The sequence below is a fragment of the Dermacentor silvarum genome, chromosome 2 (assembly GCF_013339745.2).
Source record: "Dermacentor silvarum isolate Dsil-2018 chromosome 2, BIME_Dsil_1.4, whole genome shotgun sequence".
NCBI lineage: Eukaryota > Metazoa > Arthropoda > Arachnida > Ixodida > Ixodidae > Dermacentor > Dermacentor silvarum.
In genome coordinates this window covers 123,608,146-123,617,944 of record NC_051155.1, presented here as the reverse complement: position 1 = coordinate 123,617,944, position 9,799 = coordinate 123,608,146, and positions in this window count along the sequence as shown.

Below are 9,799 nucleotides of genomic sequence, written 5' to 3'. Positions count from 1 at the left end.
CTTTCAGTAATGAAAATGACATAACAACTTCCTTCAGAAATCCGATTGGCGTTGGTGTTCGTTCATTTCTTGACGAAACAACCCACTCAGGCAAGGAAGAACTTAATCTCACTTGAATAACAGTACGCAGAAATATATCACTTTGATCCCGTAAGAAAAAGAACCTACTTACGATCTGTTTCAAAAACAAATGTGTTAGCCCGAGTCCCCCATTCTTCAACGAATGAAACAAGTTACATCGGCTAGTTCTTTCCCAAGTAGATCCCCATATAAATACTGCAAACACTCTATGAAAATTCTGCACCGAAACTCTTGCCATGCATAATACTTGTAGTACATAATACACTTTTGTAACTAAAAACAAATTGCACACACTAGCTCTTGAAAACATCGAGAAATTATGCCCACCCCATTTTTCTGCCTGGTCTTTAACTCTTTTTATTTCTTCGCTCCATACTCTGCTCTGTCACGATAATGTTGCAATGGCACCCCAAGGTATTTTTCAGGGATAACGCTCCAATTTATGTTGCAAAAATAGCCGGGTGTCTGTGGCCAGCTGCCGTGCCATAAGCCTAGGCCACTTAGTCCAGCTGACAGCACTTCCAGTTGCGGCACAAAAAGAAACAACCTCTTTCATAGTTTTCTCTTCACCATGGCAACTCGGTTGTCAAGGCAGGTTAGCGAGTTGAGGTTAACCAGCTTAACGCAGGTGCGGCAATAACAGAAGAGACTCGGCATTTGCTGTATGCTACGCCGGGAGAGTCTAACGTTGCGCATACTTACAAATCTAAGCGACTACATAAAGAAAGCTGTCCGATTATTGTTACGGTGATTTAAACTGAGACATTACCTGATCTTCGTGTAGCGAGCGCAAACGGGGCACGCAAGACGACAGAGGACAACTTCTATCACTTAGCGTGCCCCTTTGAGCTACACATCGCTTCAGTTAAGTTTATAATCTCCTGGAACGAAAGGATCTCCTGAGGTACTATTGGCCAAGAAAATCTGGCAATCTATCTATGACTTAATTGCGCGCTTAATGCGTATTGTTCACTTATAAAATATGGTGTGCACGCACACGAAGTGCACGGCTCTTCAGATTCCACCTTTTAAATTTTAGGCAATTTTCTCACGAAGATGCAAAGTGCTGCTTTACATCTAGTTCAGATAGACAGTACACGAACTTCCAACTATTCATGATATACCGCGTTCGCCGCATCACTCCACGAGACGGACGAAAACAGCTAAGTGCATGGGGAGTAACTGTTGCAGTTCGTCCTCGCCGTTGCTCTCTTTCGGACCAGCGATCGTACACTTACTCTCCAAAATTTGCACACGCCACCCACACTCCTGCAGTTACTCCCTTGAGGGACGAAAGTGCCGTTTTTTGGACTACCTGTGCAGTTACTCCCGTTTTCCCCGGAATACTTCTTAAAGTGTATGTCAAGCAACATGTGCACGGCACGGAGAGGAGGCGAAGCACACGCCGCTCCGCGAGGTGGTTGCAACGCGCGGTGACGTCATCGCCAGGAGCAGTTTTTGTTCGCACTACGCGGCGCAACCAAGAGCTTAAACATAGGGATGCCTACATGCGAGCGCTGTTAAAACAGCGCTTGCATGTAGGCTCCCTTCTTAAACAGCTCGGCTGTTAAAAAAATTTCGCAGGCGACCTTAATGCTCCTTTTAAGTGTCTTTAATGGCGCTAGCCCCTAGGTAACGCACGTCATTCTCCTACCACATCCAGAGGAGCGAGCGAATGACGACGTGTCGGCGCGTTAGGACACGATCAATGGCTCATACCCCGGTAAACGCGGCCTGCGACGACAGAAGAGAAGTGAAATTCTACGCTGGAATGATGAGCGGCAACGGAGCCAGCTGGACGAGCGCTTGAGTAGTGGCTCGACCGCGTTCGCGCGGAGGAGGGCGCCAACGAACCAGTGTGCAAGAAGACGACGCTCGAGCCATTGCTGATGATGATAGGTAATCATGATAATGAGAAAGACCTGACGGCTAATTGGCCCTTTCCTTAACTAAACTTGTGCTCTTTATATCATATCTATGCTGTACAACTCTTCACTTGAACTATTACCTCCTGTTCTGTCTGGGGTGTTACGTGCCAAAACCAGTTCTGATTATGAGGCACGCCGTTGTGGAGGGCTCCGGATTAATTTTGACCGCCTGGGGTTCTTTAACGTGCACTACAACGCAAGCACATGGGCTTTTTGCATTTCGCCTCCATCGAAATGCTGCCGCCGCGGCCGGGATTCGATACCACGATATCGTGCTCAGCAGCGCAACGCCTTAGCTGACTGAGCCACCCTGGCGGCTCTTTACCTCCTGTTAGATGGGTTCTTATTGTTCTCACGGTTTCGGAGACACCTCACCTGCCGGTTTGCCTGAGGCACACTTCCGGTGTGCTCCTTGAGAAACAATGTCGCTAGGTGCTAGCGCCATAAAGGGACTTAAAAGGAAGTTTTAGCTCGGGGGGCTCCTATCTAAATACACGAGAAAGGAGGCATATCGTTTTTTCGCAGCAACGACTGCACCAAGTTTGATTAAGTTTGTTGCATTTAAACGAAATTGTCAAACCTGGTGACTGTTGGTAGCGAATTTTCGATTTACGCCGTAGGTATTTTAATTAAAAAAAGTCACAGGCCCTCCGCGGCACACGCAGCCGAGGTCACAGCGTAAGCTGGTGGAGCGGCTCAAGAGTAGCTCCAATTTGGGCACCACGCACAACAGGGTCTTCGCGGCAGTCTGTTCGCCTCGTTTGACGAGAAACGATCTGAACTGTCCGCCCGGCGTCGACGGGCGGACAGTTCAGTTGTAATGCTCTTGCACAGCAGTCTGCTGAGCCCGATCAAGCCTTACAACTGCAATTTCCGTGGCGGGCATGCTGCGTTTGCAGGCACCTTAACTAGATGGCGCCACCATACTGGCGGAGGCTCGGCAGCTCGGGATCGCGTTGATAGCGCGCCTCATCTGAGTCTCATATCGTTGTCTGCGCCTGCGCACTCTGCGTTTGCAGGTGCTTTACCTAGATGGCGCCACCATACTGGTGGAGGCTCGGGTCGTCTGCCCCTGAGCGCTTGCCTTATAGGGCATTTTTCCGCTGCCCGATAGCAAGCACTTGCGAGGCTCAGAGGTAGAGTATCTGGCTCCCACGCAGCGGGCGCGGGTTCGATCCGGCGGTAATCGCGAATTTTATCGCATTTCCGGCGATAGCGGTTACGGCGGCGGCATCATCGCGAACCGAAACAGCTATTGAATGAGCCCATAACAGCTTACGCTGTAAAATTGTTGAAAGTCGGAAATTTCCAGAAAACGACACTATCGAGTTTACAACACTGTAACCCAGCAATGAAAAACGATATGACAATTCTTGGAAGGTGGGAGGAGAGTAGCCAAAAAAAAAAAAAAAAACCGCTACGCGCCGCGAAAAGAGCTGAACTTTCAAACCAAACGCCGTGCGAGGGCTCTCGCGGGCGCCGCGCTCCCAGCCGGAGAGTCGACGTCAATCGCACAAGTGCGCCTACGTAGTTCGCAGTGCTCTGAGGTCACACAACAGTGTCACGTGACTGAGAAATATTCAACGCAACATCAGTTCTTTGTGGGTCTGTTGCCTTCAATATAACGAATTGGAAATAATAAAACCTACAAACCGTATGTCTACGTGTTCTTGTTTTGCTTCGCATCGTAGCAAGAGAGATGTACTTCCATTTCTTCTGCTTGTTCCACGTCGTGCAGTCGCGCGCACTGAGAGTGAAACCATGTCATTTTCTACCGTGTTCTAGCGCGCGATCATGCTCTGTGATCCGCTTGCGTCTGCCTCAGTGTTCCTGTAGCATCGACTTATACCGCTAGTCAGGTGTTCTCGTGTACAGCGCGCAAAATCGCGTGCTAGACCGTCACCGGAAGTGCGTCACGCAGCAACAACGCGAGAAACAAAGAAAGAAGGCGGGGCCCGTGATGTATGCGCGGCGCGATCCTCCAGCTTCGGTATGCGATATCGCAGGGAAGGAATTTCGTTTGCGGAGGCTAGACGGGGGCAAGTGGAGAGTATCTATGTTGGCGATGATGCTTGCCTCCTGAAATCTTGAGTCCCCGGCACTAAAAAAATTTATATCTCGGCTTTTAATGAACCAATTTGACAAAAATTGTTGCGGTAGAAAGCTCCCAAGAGGGCACGTAACAACTATCAGCATATAACCAAGATTTGCCATGTGGCCTGGTAAGGGGCCATTTAAAGCCGATTTGCTTTTCTTCCTATGAACTTAAGTTGAAATGGAGGTCTGCAGTTCGAACTTGGTATTGCGAACTTTCCAGTGCAGTCGTCAATTTCTGTTTGTGCGTGTGAACTACGAATAAATTCACTTTTTTCGGCGAGCCTGCGGTGCGTATGCTTTTGGGGACAGCTGCACACACCGGCAGACGTCTTATACGGGTGTCACTCGGCGTATTTTCGATCGCGATCGATCTGGATCGGATTTCTCAGTCGCGTTTGGCTCATTTGCGCAAGATGCGGGAGGAAGCGAATCGCCGTCGAGTATTTCGATCCGGATCCGGCTCAATCGCAATCCAAAGTAGCTGTGTGACACCGGTGTTAAAGTGGGGGTGAGGGTGCGGTGAATAGTTTTTCAAAAGTCGTAAATGATAATGGATTGGAGCTGAGCCAAATGGCATAACGCTTGGTGCAGCAGTTCCTTATACTATAAGTGTCTTCTGCATTGTAAAACGATAGCCGTAAGCATATATACAGAGAGTTCGGATTGATATTTTTGCGCGAAACTAGACATGCACTAGTTCTAAAAATTAGGTGCTGCAATTAGAAGCTCCCCAGTTAATGAAGGCGTGTACCTTACGAGCGCACCGGGCCGGTTTCCCACCGGCACAACGGGTTCTTCCCTCGCGGCCTCGGCTGCCGGTTTGAGCCTCACCATTTCTCGGCAAGATCATGAATTAAGAATTAACACTGTTCAATACCAAGCGAACTAGTAATTATTGCATAATTCAAGTCTTCAAGTGTGTTCGCCTCCACGGGAAGACTTTCGAAGTTTACACGCATCCTATGCGAATGAGTCCTGCATCAGCACACTCAGCACATTTCACCTAGCACTGCAGCTAACCTCTCTGAATGACTTTCTCACTTCCCGGACTCTCTCTCTTCTTAAGGCTCTCGCTGAGCCCGTCCGTAACGTTCTTGGCGAGACCTGGTAGGCAATGCCAATATGGAAAGAAAAGGTCTAGACTAGGGGCTCAGTGAAAATTTCTTTTCTCTTTTTCTTGTCAAGTTATTCTACAACCGGTTCTCGAAGAAGCTGCCGTTCAGCGGCCCGTCCTCCTGCTCTCCCACTAGCCACAGACTCTTCAGCGGGATACGCAATTTGGATACAGATTGTGGCTGTAAGAGTATCACGTAGCAAAACATCCATGTAACGCCGCGACGTTCCGAGCGACCTTGGCGTTAAGTTGGATCGACGCATGCAAACCGCCCAAAAGAGCGTTTGGCCCCGCCATGCTCTTAAAGGTCGCCTTTCGTGACGTGACTTCCGCTCGCACTGAAAGGCTGCAGAAGTCGAATTTGTTTTCGTGTACCTCTAAGCATACATATACAATGGCTTGAAAACATTTGACGGACGCACAGCTGAACCTAGTTTTCGGCCGGCTCACGACTAGTATACAGTCAAGAGAGATTCTTGTTTGGGTTGGAGAAAATAAGGATATATGCTGCGCAGTAACTGCTTCCCAGGTGAAGGCACCTTAAACCACATCGAACTAAGGAGAGGGAAGTAAAGATTATTATCCGTAGTCGTGACAAATGGCACACAGCACCACCGGACGTACATGGTATAGCGCAGAACTAGATACGCTCGTTGAGCAAGTTGGTGTCGGTGAAATCGAGGAGTGCACTTGGACTTTGACCCTGAAGGAGAAGGAGTTTCTCGATGGAGGAGCAATGTATACGCCGTACACTGGGAATCATGCTGAGATGATTAGGAGGTGACCGAGTGTTCATCAGAAGCCGGACAGTCAACCACGACACTGTCATAGAATTCGATGAGCCCACGTGTGAGTGTGCGTGTGTGTGTATGTGCGCGCGGATGGACTAGACTGCTTGGGGGCGCGATGCAGGCGCTCGAGGTGGTTTAGCGTTCTTAGGCTAACATGTGCCCAATGCAGTACTATTGTACTGACAGAAAACTAATGAACAATTGTAATGGGCTAATATAAACTCCCTATCCTAGTTATGAATGTCTTACACATAAAAATATTATAAAGTTAATGCAAATATGTACTCAAACAAGTCAGAAGTTCAGTTGGAGGCTTGAAGTGATGAGCAGCATGGTCCGCTCGCCGCCGACGACCCTGGCACTGGCAGACTCTAGTCCCCTTGTTGAAACGTTGGCTTTAGCGACATTCCTTGTTCGACTACTGCTCATCGCAAATCTCTATTATAATTTTCGCTAGGGCGTGACTTAATTCAGGCTCCAAAACATCTGTTTGAGACTATACGAGGTCTGTCCCAATAGTTTATGCAATGAGTCATCAAAAACGTGGGAGAAAGTGCAGCGGCGCCGCTCTCTCACTCTTTCCACTAAAAAAAGACCCAGTTTCATGACCTCTATTACGAACCTGACTGCTGTATGACAAGGCTGAAATTGATGCCTGCACTTTCTTGTGCAACTCATTTTATTGAGATAGCAATTATATGGATCGACACTTCAAGCGGATTTCTACCGTTGCCGTGAGGTTCCGTATAAAGTCTAAGGGCGATAAAATCGTCGCCGCGCGCCGTATGTGCGAGTGAAAGCGCACGGGGGACGCGCGCTATCACGGAGAGCGAACGCACGGCGAACAAACGCGACTTCCGTCGCGCGAAAGGTCGGAGAGGGCGGTATGGGAGGGAGGGAGAGGGGTGACGCTGTGCTGCGGCACCAAATGCGTATCCTGCAACCGGGCGCAAGGGGAACTGGCCATTCAATCTCCCACGCGAAAGGAGGAATGCGGAAAGGCAGCGCGGGAGGGAGGGGGGCAGCTTCTACTCTGCCAACAACTGCGCTTGTACTTTGCGCCGGTACGGGCTGTCGGTGTTGTCGCGCGCACTGTATCTTGAAAGCGATCTCCGCACGGGTCTGACCTTTGTATGCGCTGTGCATTTGCCGCTCAGTTTCCGTTGAAGCGATAGACCGCACGAATCTTCGCTCGCTGCGGCGGCTGCGCTTGCTGCCAGCGTTTTGGCAGCGGTTGTCTGCGGTCACCGAGTGTGATCTATTCATGCTTGCTTGTGCGCGCTGACACCACGCTTGTTAATTCAGTTAGTAAGCGAATGTGTCCAAGTTTAAGCAGCCGATAAAACTACTATCCCTACTCCGAATAGCTCTCTACTAATTTGCTATCGCAATTGATGCTTCGAATTTCGGTCGAAACTGCGACATTTTTTACTCTTGGTCTAAATGGAGCTCGACGAACAGACGGAACAAAAGACCAATATCAATTTTCTTGTGAAATTTGGCAAGAATGGCGCAGAAATGCGTCGTATGTTGCAAAAGGCCTATGGCAAAGAGGAAGCTGATATAAAGGAAAGAACAGTTAAATCAGGTTCAGCGTTTTTCGGGAAGTCCGTGAAGACCTCAAGGACGATGCAAAATCAAGATGCCCTTCCAAATCGCGCGGAGATGAACTCTTCGATTTGTGTGTTCGTTCTGTTGTGCTCAGTGACTGCTGAATGACAGTTAGAATGATATCTGAAGGACTTGGTTTGGGAAAGTCGGCCGTTCACCGGATTCTGACTGAACATTTGGAAACGAAAAAGGCTTGCGCCAAGATGGTGCCGAAACTGCTGACTCCTGAGCAAAAACTGCGACGAAAAGAATGATGGATTGATTGGAACGCTTCAGACGACGGCTAATAAAATTCTTGCAAAGGGTTTTCAAGGGCGACGAAACTTACGAAAAAGTACGCCATTTAGCTGAAGTTGCTGAGCGCACTGGTCTCCGGGGGCGGCATTTCGGGGATGTGACGAAAATTCAAAAGGAAGCGATATCGCTGCTGAAGCGCTTAACAGAAGACTTTCAAGGGTGCTTCCAGCAATCAAAAGTAGGTGCAACCAGGGTATTGTGCCTAATGGGGAATATTTTGACGGTGACCACATTTATGTGACCACTGGAATGGTGCGAAATGCACCATTCCAATTGCCGAAGCTAAGTTCCTTGTACTGGACCACTTGAGCACAGTGTATCAAAGCCACCTACAAGCGTACACAGACCGGCCGGCGTGTGCACAAACAGATAGCTGCGCAGCGGCATTGTGCATACCCTGCCTTGATGTATCATGTTCTCGCCACCTGGATAGCGTAGTTTCGCCTACAACAGTACAAAGCGCCGCAATTACCGCGGCCTTGCGAGAACTACGGGCCTATTCTGCATGAGATATCGTGGTGCTGACGGACTCAAAGTCAGCATTACAACGATTACATCTTGGCCTAACTCGAGAGATGTTTACAAGGCAATCTCTAGCACAAAGATCTAATGAGGAAGGAGTTTAACGTATAATTCCAATGGATCCTATCCCACGTAGGAATTGAAGGAAACGAAAAAGCTGACGCTCTTGCATGCCTAGCGCTGACGTACATGTGTCCCAAGAATGAGAGCGCCAAGGATTTTGCTGAATTATAAGTGTGCAATCTGTAATCACTTTAGGGCGATCCACAAGACTCCGCACCAAACCTGTGTGATCCATGGACTTACTCACGCGGAAGCGACGCTGTTGTGCCGCATCAGATCCGACTCCGCGTACACCCCGACTTGGTCATTCAATTAAGACTGGACGTTGCGCTGCCCCTCCCTTACAAAAATTTCTAGTAACTTTGAATTAATTTTTTTAGACAGATGTTACTAGAACCTACCAACGGTCTATGAAAGTTTTCAAACCGTTTTTAAACTTCCTAAATACTTCATACCAACATCCTGTCGACTATTGGCCACCGATATTGAATTAAAATTTTATTTACAAACTTCCTTTAAAGGATGAATGAACATCCTTCAAACATTAAAAGCAGAGCATCTTTATACTTCTTAGAAACACCCTTGTAACTTTTTCCGACTTTCTGTTGTTTGACCTAGAAACGTCCTAGTAACTTTTTCCTACTTCTTTGCTGTTCGCCCTAGAAACATCCTTGTAACTTTTTTCCGAGAAACATCCTGGTGACATTTACCCACATTTTCCAGCATTTTTAAAAATTTTCTGGTAGTGTCCTGATGTAAACTTGAACATGAGTGGGATATAAATGTATGTAGCTGTTAGCGAAACACATCAATCTTTTCAAACACTGATATTTATTTTCCAACCCTTTTATACATGTCCTCAGAAGCCACAAGTAAGCAGCGACTATAATGTGGTCTTGATTTCCCCTTGCTGCAAGCCTAAAGGAGGAAAAATGCAATAATAGTTATAATAGCCTTATGAATTGTACCTGGACGAGGTAGCATGATGCAGTCATCCACAAGAATTTGACTTGAAAGAAGACGAAGTGATAGGAGAACAACGCTTTGCCTTCTGTGCCCCTGCAAATCAGTATTAGCCAGCCGTGTAAACTTCTTACGGCTTCGAGGACATCATCGGCTGCGATCTATGATACCGGTGAGCGGCGCGACGACACCAAGCGCTGACGTTCGACTGCCACCTTGGCGGAGGGGCAAGGTAGCAACGAAGATGTGCAAGCGTGACAAGGGCCGCCATTACCGCAGCATGGCTTCGGAACCGACGAGCCTGTGAGCCAGCCTGGAGCCGCCAGGGTCTC